The sequence below is a fragment of the Apodemus sylvaticus genome, chromosome 22, assembly GCF_947179515.1.
Source record: "Apodemus sylvaticus chromosome 22, mApoSyl1.1, whole genome shotgun sequence".
Taxonomy (NCBI): Eukaryota; Metazoa; Chordata; class Mammalia; order Rodentia; family Muridae; genus Apodemus; species Apodemus sylvaticus.
In genome coordinates, this window is record NC_067493.1 from 3,333,575 (window position 1) to 3,348,229 (window position 14,655).

The 14,655-nt window shown below is 40.1% G+C and overlaps 1 pseudogene; it reads left to right on the forward strand.

Moving 5' to 3' along the window:
* LOC127673210 (zinc finger protein 431-like) overlaps nt 1-14,655 on the forward strand; it is a 44,516-nt pseudogene that overhangs the window by 1,224 nt on the left and 28,637 nt on the right.

Here is a 14,655-nt window from a genome sequence, read left to right on the forward strand (position 1 = left end):
TACAGTAAAGGTTTCACATGTGCTAATTATTGTTGCAGGCCTTTAAGAAGTCATAGTGGAGAGAAACCATATGAATGTAAAGTCTTTGCAAGACCCAGTAATCTCCAATATCATAAAAGAACACATACTGGAGAGAAGCCATATGAATGTAATCAATGTGGTAAATTCTTTGCAAGAACCAGTCATCTCCAAGATCATAAAAGAGCACACAGTGGAGAGAAACCTTATGAATGTAATCAATGTGTTAAAGCCTTTGTAAGTCACAGTGTTCTCAAAAGCCATAAAAAAACACATACTGGAGAGAAACCTTATAAATGTAATCAATGTAGTAAAGCATTTGCATGTCACAGTCATCTCCAATATCATAAAAGAACACATACTGGAGAGAAACCTTATGAATGTAATCAATGTGGTAAAGCCTTTGCACAGCGTAGTAATCTCCAAAGACATAAAATGACACATACTGGAAAGAAACCTTATGAATGTAATCAATGTGGTAAAGCCTTTACACAGCACACTAATCTCCAATATCATTAAAGAACACATACTGGAGAGAAACCTTATGAATGTAAACAATGTGGTAAAGCCTTTGCAAGACCCAGTGATCTCCAAAGACATAAAAGAACACACACTGGACAGAAAACTTATTAATGTAATCAATGTGGTAAAGTGTTTTCACCAGGGATAAGTCCCCAAATTCTGTGTCCTGGAGAGAAAATTAATGAATATGATCATGAATTAAGTGGGAGTAAGGAGGGTATCATAAAGTAGGATATGATAGACATGGGTGCTTGGGATTATTTCCACTCTGGAGATGTTTTTTTTGTTTGTTTGTTTGTTTGTTTGTTTTTTTAATGCTTTTGCAAAGAAGTTTGCTGTCCTCGTCTGAAGAGTTTCCTTGAGGTTAAGGTAAAAATATTTACATTAATTGTATTGACAAAGTAAGTCATGAAAATCACCGCATAGAATTTGGCATGAAATTTTTTAACAAACATAGAAACTAAGAAAGTAAAAATAAAAAAAGAAAGGTTCAAAATACAAGGCATCGTCAGGAAGTTGAATCCCGTTTAATCTTGTGATCAAGGATATTCAATGGCATTAAAGGAATAGTTACATTAGGACAAGACTACATTCAGCTAAACATATGGGTTTGCAGTTGTATGAAAGAGAACTGTATCATGTTAGGAATTATTATTACCTAGTTATTGTTTTGATGTAGACATATGAAGATACAAGTATGTGTCAAATTGCCAAGGGATATATTTGGATTCTGGGTTCTGAATTTAAAATATAAACAGAAAATCTTAGTTCCAGGCATGCTGTTACATGTTTTTTAACCCACCATTCACGAGATAGAGTCATGCAGAACTTTGAGATCAAGGTAGATCTCTAAGCATGTTCCAGGAAAGCCAAGATTAAGCAGTGATATATTTGAAATATTGAAAGCTGCTGATAATGGAATAGAAGGAGCCATGTTCCAGCCCCAGGAAGCACCAGAACTCTGAGAATTTTATCATGAAGTGGTGTTGAATATTGTCAGAGAAGTTTATATTACCTCATGAGATGATCAATTCTTGGTTTTTCTTAAACTTTAATCCCATTTTGTTGAACCATCACTGTTTCTAGAATGAAGCCTTCCTCACTGTTAATGGTGGACGATCTTTTGATGTGTTTTATATTTTATTTTATTTGTTTTATCTTTTAAGCATTTTTGAATCTGTAGTATTAGGGTAATTGGTCTGTAATTCTTTTTTTATCACACAGTCTTTCTTGACTGGATGTATGAGTAATCAGGGGTTCAGAAAATAAATTGACTAATATTGATTTTGTTTCTATATTGTTGAATACACTGAATTCTTGTTAAATCCTCTTTGAAAGTCTGGTAGGACTCTACCCTAAAACTCATAGACGTGGGCTCATATTGGGGACATATTTTTAATGAATTCTATTTTCCTTCATGTTTATGTCAGTTTAAGTTGTTTTTCTCTAGTTTAATTTTGGGATGTGGAATATATTGAGGAAGTTAGCTATTTCTATTAGAATTTCCAAGTTGGTGGAATGCACCCTTTTAAACTATGTCTTTACCACTCTCTGGATTTCATTAATTTGTATATTCTTTATCTTTTAATAGGGGTTTGTTTATCTTGTCTAATAAAAGGATCAAAAGACCAACTTCATGTTTCATTAATTCTTTGAATGGTTCTTTTTCTATTTTATCAATTTCATCCCCCAACTTGAAAATTTCTTGATGTCTCCTCCTCGTTTTCTTTGCTCCTTCACTTCTTTTTGTTGTAACCTTTAAAACATGCTGTTAAATTGCCAACATGGGAGTTCTCCAATTTTTTTCATGTAGGCATTTTGTGCTGTGAACTTTCTTTTAGCTCCACTTTCATTTTCTTTGTGTTCCATGAGATTGTACATGTTGCATATTCATTTCCATTCAACTCTAGAAAGTCTCTGATTTCTTCCTTTTTTCTGTGTAGACCCATTTTCTCTCAAACATTAGTTTGTAGTCAGTTAGCTGTCCTCCCTCATCTCTTACAACACTGAGACATCAACAGATTTTGGTCCAGATCATATATTTTGTCTCAACAGAGAGTATGGGGACTCCTGGGTCTGGTGCAATCAAGGACATGAGGAACCCAATTTCTAGGGGCCACCCACTGGGCTTTCTTGTTGCTCTCTGGCATGCAATTTAGTCCTTCACCATCAGATCGGTCCTCTCCTTACAAATGGCCCCATGGGTATGCGAGGTAACAATAGCACACCAGTCATGTGTGTTCTGTCTTTTCTCAGCTCTAATGACATTTCAGAGCTGCCAGTTCAACTTCCTGGGCTGACATTCCTGCCACGTGTTGTCCTCCACATGTGATCTCGGTATTTGACACCACCACTGCCCCAGCGTACCCCTGTCCATCCTGAATGAGGCAGTTGCAATTGGTGAACCCTCTTACCCCTACATCCATTTAAGCCATCATGCAGAGGCCCATCCAGTGAGGTCAGGGTCCCACAGCAGGACAGCTGAGTAGTTACACTGGGGGGATTCAAGAAGGGTGGCTGGTAATGAGTCCTTCTGATATCATTTTTACCCAGAAGCCATTGTGACTGAGGTGTAAATAGAGTGGTTGTTAGCTTATGCCAATTGGTTACACATTGGCCATTGGCTAATGCCAGGACCCCTGGTCTGAGTATGCAGTCCACAGGTCTACAGAGGTCACCTGAAGTTGGTAGAATAAGGCTTTTTTTCTTTGTAGAGGCTTAAATAGCCTCAATTTTAAGGCATCTAAGAGGTCCTCCATTTTTGTTTTCTTCTGTAGCCACTGGGAAGTCATTTATAAACTGATGAAGAGACTCTATCTGTAGGTTTTAGTACAATATAATTTTGAACTGTATCAACAAAAGATGATGGGTTTCCATTTTACTTTTAGGGTAACCCTGGTCTTGTGGTGGGGGCACTTTTGATTCTCAGGGCCCCCTTATCTCCTTTTTAGGCATCACTCATGGTCTTCTGATTTGGCCGTGACTGACAACAGGATCCTTCCCAGGTCTCCAGTCTGTTGCTTCTGTCCTCCAATCTGCGTCTTCTCTGCAGTCTGTCCTCCATTAAATACTCTCTTTGCCACTGTCCTCAAATCTCTTAGACAACTCTGTCCTAACTACTCCACCCTCTGGGGCTTTGTCTTCATAGCTGGTGTTCCCTGATTGACAAAATCTCAAGCCACTGCTGCCTTTGCTTCTGGTGAATCAGGATCCATGGGTGTGTATTGTCAAAAATGTCTCCATGACACAATCTAAAAAAGCTGAAGGGTTTTTATTTTCTCTCTTTTATTTTTTCATACACTCTGGCCAAATTTGTGAGCCATCTTGTGACTACCTCGAGACCTGCCAGCATAGCCGGACTATGGACAAAAGAGCCTCCTCTTACCTTCAGTGTTGTTGCAATAACAGTTTGGGTGAGTTAGGGTAATGCAAGCATATTGGGACCAGTAACCACCTCATGTACCAAACCCAGACACTATTGTGGATGCCAACAAGTGTTTGCTGACAGGATCCTGATATAGTTGTCTCCTGAGAGGCTCTGCCAGTGCATGACAAACACAGAGGTGGACACTCTCAGCCGGCCATTGAACTGAACACAGGGTCAACAATGGAGGAGCTAGAGAAAGGACCCAAGGAACCGAAGGGGTTTGTAGCCCCATAGGAGGAACAACAATATGAACCAACCAGTAACCCCAGACCTCCCAGGGACTAAACCACAAACCGAAGAGTACACATGGAGGGACCCATGGCTCCAGCCACATGGGTAGCACAGGTCGGACATCCATGAGGGGAGAGGCCTTTAGACCTGTGAGTGCTTATTGCCCCAGGGTAGGGGAATAACAGGTCAGGGAAGCAGGAGTGGGTGGATTAGTGAGTACGGGAGGGGGATGGGATAGAGGGTTTATAGAGGGGAAATGAGGAAAGGGGACATTTGAAATGTAAATAAAATATAAATATAAACATATGAATATATAATATAAAATATATAAAATGTAAATAAGTATAAAAATAAAAAAAATGTAAAAAAAAAAAAAAAAAAAAAAAAAAAAAAAAAAAAAAACACTTGGAAAGCAGAGGCAGGTGGATTTCTGAGTTTGAGGTCAGCCTGATCTATAGAGTGAGTTCCAGGACATCCAGGGCTACACAGGGAAACCCTGTCTCAAAAAACAAAAACAAAAAAATAAACGTAAATAGGAAAATATCTAATTAAAAATTCTTTAAACAAAACACAACATTAACTCTCATTGTAACCTTGAATGGATAATGGTCAATTCACAAGAATCTTAATCACTGCTGTTGTTTGATAAAACACTCTGTCATGAGAACAAGTTTATTCCAGCTCGCGGTTCACAGTAAAGTCCCTCATGGTGGGCAATGCCACTCTGAAGTGTGAAGCAGCTGCTCACTCACATCAGGTGTATAGATAATCAGGATGCCAAGAGCAATGAACGCCTGCTGCTGCTCAGCCCCTTTCCACACACTGCCCGGGATCCTAGCCAGGGAAAGGTGCTGCCCACAGTGGGTGGGGCTTCCCACACCAGTTAAGATAACCAAGGCCGTCCCTTACAGCCACGCCCCGAGGCACCTCCCCCTTGTTAGGATTCTGTCTAAGCTCCACCCCCACAGTTACCTGGCAACAGCCAGATATGCCCCGCCCCATTGTTACCTGGCAACAGCCAGGTATGCCCCTCCCCACTGTTACCTGGCAACAGCCAGGTAGGTCTGGTGCACTATAAAAGGGGCTGCCTGCCCCTCCCCCTTTCATATTCTCTCACTCCCAGCTTCTCTCTTGCCCCTTCTTGGGCTCCCCTCCCTTCCTCTCCCCTCCCCCTCTCTCCACATGGTCATGGCCGCTTCTGCTTCTCTACTCTCTCCCTCTCTCTGCCTTTCTCTGCCTCTACTTCCCTCTTAACTCCCCTCTCCATGCCCTGAATAAACTCTATTCTGTACTATACCATCTTGTGTCTGGTAACCTCAGGAGGAAGGGAGGCCTTTGTGTGGGCCCACTGAGGCACGCCCTTCCCCCCACACCGTGGTTAGAACATAGTCTCTCACCTCTTTCTCTTGCTTTGATCACAACACCCCTGACCACTCTAGCTCTTATTAAGTAGACAATTGAGGTTGAATATCATGGTGGCTTTGAAGCTCGGTCTATTTATCTAGATACTGGGGTCATCTGTCTTGTCTTGCAAGAGTATATGAAATCATTTTCTCAGATTAATTATAATATATAATAATATATATAATGATATATAATATATTATAATATATAATATATATAATTAATAATATACAATAATAGATTTTATATTAAAATATTTTATATTTCTAAAATCTATTTGTTGGAATTTGTGCATTTACTAGCTTTCCCACCAGATCTTAAATGTATTGTGTGACTGTGCCTGACCAAATTGACGGTCAAAAGTTAAGGGGCTGGGTGGGTACAAACAAGGCCTAGCGACTCCTACATATTCTGCTCCTTGCTCCCCTCTCATTTCCCTCCTCACCAGGGGTAGTATTTTCCTTCGTTACTGTAATCAATATGGCTGCCCAGTGGCTTTGTTCCACAGAGATCAAAGCTCTTCATAAGCTTTACCTCAGTTTCTCCCCTTGGTCTGGGAGGGGCAAATTGCTAGTTAGCCTAGGATGACCCCTCCCACTCCACAGATGAGAACAAGGGCAAGGACTCAAGAACTGACTCGTGGGTGGAGGGAGTACCTGGTGGCAGCCCTGCCAGGGAAACATGGCTCCCTAAGGACTATGTGGGTGACTTGGATTTCCCAGATGACATTGCCACTGTGAGCAAAAATGGTCTCACCCTCCACTCTTTCCCCCAAAGTGACTCCCACTGATGAATTCTTCACATATCTGTGTAGGGTTGTTACTGTTTTGGTGACGTGCTGATCATCATGTTTGGGGAAATTTAATTTATAGTTATGATGGGAATTAAGTCTCTGGGTGGTTAAGATATTGTTCATGTCCCTGTAGAAAGTAATGTGAGTTGACGTCACTTAATCATGGCTTTCCCTGTAGTGCTACCACAGATGGCAGACAATGCAGCTCCCCCCGCATTGCTGATGGAGTTCATGCTGACAGCCACATGGGCTGAGCTGGATCACACGTGTGTGTTAGGCATTAGGGGTTCCGCACAACACCATTATCCGGTAAAGATATCATTTTGATAACTGTCATGGCTGCTGCTTATGCCTGGCGTGGCCGAGATGATGAGAGTTTATATATTAAACAAATGAGACAGTGGATTTGATGTGTTAAGCAGAGAGCCTGGCATCTAATCAGTTATGGAGTGCTCAGGGCATGGTTATATTGAAAGTGTAGGCTGAGCCTTATTCAAGTATGCATGCATATATTTTAAAAATAACAGCAGTGCGTTTAACATGTAGACAGACCCCAAAATTAAATTTCTTACAGGAATTAGGCTAGCCTCTCCTCTCAACATTGAGAACTAACATAAAATAATAATAATAATGAGTGAATGTCTCAGATGTCTAGAAAAGATAAAAATGTGTAAGTTTTGACTTTTCCCCCTTAAAGCCCTCCGCAATAGACAAGCAATACATAGGCTTTGGTTTGCAAACTAAAGCCTTAATTTTTATTAAAAAAAAAAAAAACACATTTGGAAGTGGGATTTACCTTGCAATCAAATGCAGAAGTGTGACTCCTGAAGCTCAGTCTTAAGGCATCAGGCAGTGAGCTTGCAGGGAATTAAAGTGCTGTTGACTTGTCAGGGTGAGATGAGGCTGTGGGGGAAGATGATACGGGTGGGTCCTCAATGGATGCGTAAGGGGATGAACTTGGAGCATGTTTGAGACTGGTGGGACATTTTGCATGCTTGTCAAGGGTTTTAGATTGTTTGCTTGTTTTTTTTTTTTTTTGTTGTTGTTGTTGTTTTTGGGGGGGACAGGATTTCATCATTAGCCCTAGATGTCCCTAGATATAGTTTTGTAGACCAATCTGGTCTCGAACTCACAAGATATCAGCCTGTTTCTGCCCCCCTCCCCCCCAAGTGCTCGGGTTGAAGGTGTGTTCCACCACTGCTTTGTTGTCCATGTTCTTTTTAAATATGGTAGGATGTAGAGCAACACTGAGAGCCACCTGAGACCTGAGAACACATGGCAACTGCTAAGTGCAAAACCTGCTCTTGCTGTCCTACTGTTTTGTTGAAAAGGAAGGGAGTCGAGAGGGGGTTAGAAGGGTGGGAACTTCAGCAGCCAAGCCATTAGCTCAGGGGCTAAACTTTTTGCCCATATTTTTTATTGACTGTGTTTGCAGTTATCACTGTAAAGCAGTAATGTCGCCCATTGTTATTTAATATTCCCTCTGATAAAGGTGTCCAAGCCCCGGATCCGGAGGTGGCTGTGTTGAAGTAACGTGCTGTAATTTCTGAATGTCGCCTGCAATCTTTGTTCTCAAACTGGAGTCGTTTGAGTAGCACACATGTAGTGTGTGATGTTTATTAACTTGAGTGTTTTGAGACAGGATCCTGCTGTGTAGTCTCGGGCTGCCCTAGAACTCACTACGTCTTCTTAGTTGGCTGGAGCTCACTGCAGTCTCCTGGTTGACAAGTGCCCAGTGATGTGTGTGTGGTGGTTGCAGTGTGTGTGTGCCTCACCTAGCTAGGCTGATGCTTTTAAAGAAACTCTTCAGAGACTGGGGAGGGATGAGGTGTGTCCTGACCTCAGAGTAGGTAATGAATTGATCAGCAACAACTAACTAATATCAAGGACATTTACTGTCATTCTTTAAAAAACATAATAATTAGCCAGGCATGGTGGCGCACGCCTGTAATCCCAGCACTTGGGAGGCAGAGACAGGCAGATTTCTGAGTTTGAAGCCAGTCTGGTCTACAGAGTGAGTTCCAGGACAGCCAGGACAACATAGAGAAACCCTGTCTCAAAAAACAAAAAACCAAAAAACAACAACAACAAAAAACCAACAAAAAAACATAATAATTTTTTTAGGTGCAGTGTGTCTGTGAGCTTGGGAAAGCTTTTGTTGGGAGTCCTACGTACTCTTCTGTTGTATGTGAACTGGGCCCCATGATGACGTAATGATATTTCCCATCTGAGAATTCTGCCTTTGCGGATAACTCACTTTCTACTTTCATTGGGGGCTGGAAAGAAGATTTTGATATTATGAAAAAGAGGACTAGGAAGGCAGATGAGTGAAAAGATAGAACCTGGTTTCGCACAGCACAACAAACAATTCCTTTGACACGATCCTGAGACTGACCCTAACTCTGACCTTTCTTCTTTGTAAAATAGGGAAACTTTTGATTCAGGGAAACCATGAAGAATAATGGTGGCCATCTTGAACCTAACCCTGAGCCTATCCCTGTGACTTATTCTAAATCTCTAATCTTATCTTATCTCCTTAATTTCCTAAGCATCTTAACCATAACAACCCTTGTTCTGATCCTAACCATACCCTCTAATCCCCTAGGGGTGTTTCTAAATTATACATTTTAAATTGAGAAACCGTTTCTTACTCTTGATCTTTAGAGATGTTCTGATCCACCTTTGATCTAGACTAGAGATGCTTTTTCAACCTATATATGGAAAGGTCATTTTTGTTTTTTGTATTTGTACTACTTTATTTTACAAAACAAAAGAGGTTTGTTTAACTTTACTTTTTCAGAACTCGCATCGGAAGTAATTATTTCCTAAGTATTCCCTGTAAGATCCTGCAACGTGAAATTAACGAGTGCTTGATATATTTAACTTCCCTTGGCTGACAGCCTTCATCAGGACATTCTATTAATTACCCTTTCTATATACAGAGAAAGATTCATTTTCTCTATGATTTGAGTCAGGCTTATCTAGAAATTCTATACTAATCTAACTGTGTGATTTTTCTCTAATTTGCCACTGATAAAAATTGTCTGGATAATAATAGTGTCCAACAATGATTGCCTTACATATCTGGCTTTTCATCTGAGGTTGTCTATTACCGATCATCTGTTTAAGGGAGCTTCAGTTTCACTGATCCAACCATTTAGCCATAAACAAACCTCTTGGTTTGTTTGTTTGTTTGTTTGTTTGTTTGTTTTGTGACTGATTTTCTCTATAGCCCTGGCTGTCCTGGAACTCACTTTGTAGGCCAGGCTGTTATTCCTGTGTTACAGTTTTCTGTCTAGATTTTCATAGTGTTGGCAGGGTGTGGACTCTTTCACTGACCTCTTTGATATGTTCAGGAGAGATTGCGGGTTAATGTTGACTGCTAGGAGAGCAGGTGGGCAGCAAGAGATCATCTTTTCAATCCACAAGGGGACATAGTCAGGAGAGAGGTAAACCTGCAGTCATTTCTCCATGTCAGAGCTATGTTCATCTGAAGGAGCCTCAGTTGAGGGTGTGCTCTCATCAGAATGGCAGTTGTTATGTCTGTGTGAGGTAGTGTTCGTGATTGTGAATGTGACAATATTCATAAACAAGTGGGCCTGAGCTGGATGAGAGAGCGACCTGAGCATGGGACAACGCCCAAGCCGGAGTGCAAGCCAGGAGACAGTGCTTGTCCATGTTTTTACCTTCAGTTTGTAGCTCCAGTTTCATAAAACAGGCCTAAACAGACAAAAAAAATGTAGAAAATAATCCCATGTGTCCTATCACATCAACAAAGACTTAGGCTGGGTTTGTAATCATAAGAGAAGTCCCACATCAACATGGATACTGAACAACACCCTACTCCATGATAACTTGGACAAGGAAGAATTAAAGAAAAAACCATTAGAATTTAGTGAAAATGAAGGCAAAAAAAAAAATCCAAACCTTTGACACACAACGGACACAGTGCTGATAAGAAAACTCACAGCTCTGGTTATTTGTAATTCCCACAAAAAAACAAGGATTAGGTGAATAGTCTCCCGTTGACTACAAACAATGCCGTCCTCTGATGCATATGTGACTGGGGTCCTGCACAAGCCCAAGTATGCTCTTTGCTGCATGGCTTAGACGCTGTGAGCTCCCAGGGGTCTGGGTTACTGATACTGTTGGTCTTCTTAAGTTGTTGGAATCCCCTACAGCTCCTTCAATTCTTCTTCTAACTCTTCCATAGGGATCCATGTCCTGAGTGCAATGATTGGCTGTGAGTATCTGCATCTGTCTCAGTTGCTGTCAGAGCCTCTCAGAGGACAGCCATGCTAGGCTCCTGTCTGCAAGAACATAGGGTTTCTTCCCTTCTCAAATGGCTGTCTCCCAATATAGATTTTTGTATTGAAAAGAAGAATTAAAAACAGTTTATGATAAAATTGAAGATTTTCGTGGAAAATATTTCTGATAATATAGAAGAGATATATAGAAAAAAGTTTAAAGTTTAAAATTTTCATGGAAACTTAAAGAGTAAAATGATATACATAAAACATTGCTATATTATTTCAAAAATAAAATAGAACCTGTTATGGTTGAATTAAAGTTTTACATGGAAAACATTTCTGATAAAATTATAGAAAATTTTAGAAAAAGTATGTTAAAATTTAAGATTATCATGGAAAATTTTATATAGATAAAATAATGGTAGGCATCCACCTTCAATTAACTTAGAAAGGTTTTTTATATCTACCATTTCATCTATAAAATTGCTATGGAAATATTAAATTTTAACGTGTTTGTCTACATATTCTTGAATTTTATTAGAAATATTTTTACATAAATCTTCAACTTAACCTGAAAATGTTTGCAATTCCACTTTCAGTCAACTTAGAATTATTTTATACCTCTCATTTTATCTATATAATCTCCATGATAATTTTCAATTTTAACATGTTTTTCTATATATTTTTCAAACTCATCAGAAACATTTTCCATGTAAATCATTGAGTTTATCAGAAAATGTTTACAATTCCAATGTAGTATTCACAACGAGACAGACCTATGCTTTTCACAATCAGAAAAGGGAGCTTCAGGCCCACCAGACCTTGATGTTGGTGGTGACTCAATACTGACACTTTGAGTAGCTTGTACAAACCTGTTTTTTGTTATGAGCATGCGCCAAGTAGCTGGTTGTACATCACAGTTGTCTCCTGTGTTATAGTTTGGAGACAGGTTTCTAAACAAACCTGATGAAGGAACATGGGAATCCTAACATCCTAGTCTCTAACCGGCCTGCTTAGCATCCTATCTGTGGGGTGTGTTTAAGGCCATCCTCCATCAGATAAATGCTACTTACTGTCGCTATTTCCTAAGCTCGGTAAGAGCTTTCCTTCACCAAATCCAACCTTCTACGCCTCAGTTTAATATTGCAGTGCTCCCCAACACATGAGAGGCCTTTTAAATATTCCGCAACATTAACAGCAGGTGGATCTTACACCTTGGTGTTAACTGCTAAGGGCAGAACTTGTAGAAGATTCCAGAGTAACCAGCGCTGTCAAATTTTGGCATCCTGCCCATGACATTTCTTCAAGCAAGCCCCTGGTCCAAGTATTTTGAGCAGATTCAGCCCTGATAGTGAAGTTATTCAGAGGTCACGGCCTGATCTAGCAAGGGAGCAGCACCACAAGGGACCCCACAGGTGCAAACATCTGGCTACACCTGGCCGACGCTTCCCATGCAGCTCTAGGGAGGACCAACCACCACTGCTCCCACTGCTCATATGTCTGCTCCTCCTCACTATGAGCAGTGACTCTGTGCTCAACATGTCTCAAAAATGGAGCTTACTTGAGGTTCCCTTACAGCACCTCAATTTTATTAGGATTATTTTCCATGTAAATCTCCAATTTTATCAAAATCTTCTAATTCTCTCATTTTTTAATTTAGAAATAATTTTTATTTCTATCATTTTAGAAGCATCCATTTCCTTGTAAATCTTCAACTTTCATACATTTTTCTATGTATTTCTTCAATTTTATCCTGGATATATTCCAGGAAAATCTACCCTTTCATCCCAAATTTTTCTATGTCCTTGGTCATTCAGTAAAAATAAAATTATCTACATTTTTTAACATTATTTCCCCCCCTTCCATTTCATCCCAAATTTTTCTATGTCCTTGGTCATTCAGTAAAAATAAAATTATCTACATTTTTTAACATTATTTTCCAAGAAGTTCTTCAATTTTAACAAATTTTTCAATATATCACTTTAATTATCTCGGAAATGTCGTACATGTAAACCCTCAATTTTATCAGAAAATTATTCTAGTTTATTTTTCAATCATTTTAGGAATTTTTTATGTCTACTGTTTATCTGTATTATTTTTCAATTAAAACCTTCACTATTTCAAGTTCTACTTCATTTTTTTCACAAATATTTTCAGTGAATGTTTCTACTACCTTTTACAATTAGTTTAGAAATAGTTTATATGTCTAACATTTTCTCTGTATTATCTTTTCTGATATCTTCAATTATAATACATTTCCTGTATATTACTTCAATTGTATTAGAAATATTTTCCATCAAAATCTTCAATTTTATCAAAAATTTTTCTAGGTTATTGGACAATGTTTTAGGTATATTTTCTATGTTTACTATTTTACTATTATTATTTTCCAATTAATTCTTCAATTTGAACACACATATCTTAAATATCACTACAGATATTAGTTAAGATAAACTTTAATTTTATAAGAAAATATTTCTATTTAATTTCTCAATTATTTAGAGATGTTTTTATGTACACAAAATTATCTGAATAATTTCCAGTGAAAATCTTCAATTTAACAGTACTTTTCTATATATTGTTTCAATTATATCAGAAAAAATTCTTTGAATATCATGAATTTTATGAGAAAATGTTTCTAGGTGCTTGATTTAGTAAAGATGATTTATCTTTTACCATTATTATTTTCCAACAGATTCTTCAATTTTAACACTTTATTTTTCAATTTTTTCCTAAAAATGAGTTTGCCTACACATTTAGTTTTCTTTGTCAACATTTTATGTGTATTTATATTCAATGCCAAATCTTAATTTTAAATAATTTTTCTGTATATTTCTTCAAATTTATAAGAAGTATTTTCCATGAAAGCCATCAATTTGATTAGAATTTTTTTACATGGTTTGTCAAGCAGTTTTGATGTATTATCTATGTTTACACTTTCACGTGTATTATTTTACATCAAATTCTTCAATTTTAACACACATATTTATATATTTCTTTAAATTCAGTGAAAATGTCACATTGGCATCACTGTCAGTCACTCAGAGACTGCTGGTCCTGCCCCTGACATCACGCCAACCCTGCCCCTCGCCCATCTATCTCAGCCCTGGGCGGGAGCCATGTTGGATTCCCTGACTGTGACCCAGCAACCGCTGGCCGCGCCCCCTGGCGTCACCCGAGCCTCGCCCTCGGCCGTGACCATGCACCTCAGCCCCTGGCGGGCGCCATGTTGGCGTCCCTGTCCGTCACCCAGCAACCGCTGGCACCACCCCTGATGTCACCGCAGGGCCCGCCCTGCATCCAGCCTCCTGGAATGTTGTCATTTCTTGTCTTCTATTCTATGAATGAAAGTGGGCTGGGAGTTTGAATGTGCGCGTTGGTCTGAGGTCTGGCAGAGGCGAGAAGGAGGTGAGTGCGTGCATTTAGCACTGCTGCGATTGCTGAGCTTCCCGGGCTCTGAGCAGCTGGGTCTGGAATTGTGGACCGCATTCACATGCGCATCCAGATGAAGATAGTGCTCCATGCTGTGGGTGTCTGTGAGCTCTCAAGTCACACCGCGCTATCCTCCTGTGGTCTCCACAGAAGCAGTCTGTGAGTTTGGAGAGGCCGGGCAAGAAGCCGGCTTCCTGCTCTGTAAAGTTTACAGTAGGGCGGAGTCCAAACCCTCTCTGTGCTCTGGGCAGGGACAGTGGATGGGCAAGGCGCGGCCTTCCCACTCTGGAAAGTTTGCAGTGGGGCCGAGTACAGACCCTCTCAGTGCTCCTCCAGGCAGGGACAATGGCCGGGCAAGACGCTGGCTTCCCGCTCTGGAAAGTTTGCAGCGGGGCAGAGTGCAAACCCTCTCTGTGCTCCTCCAGGCAGGGACAATGGCCGGGCAAGACGCTGGCTTCCCGCTCTGCTCTGGAAAGTTTGCAGCAGGGCAGAGTGCAAACCCTCTCTGTGCTCAGGGCGGGGACAGTGTCTGGGAAAGGCGCCGACTTCCTGCTCTAGAAAGTTTACAGTGGGGCGGA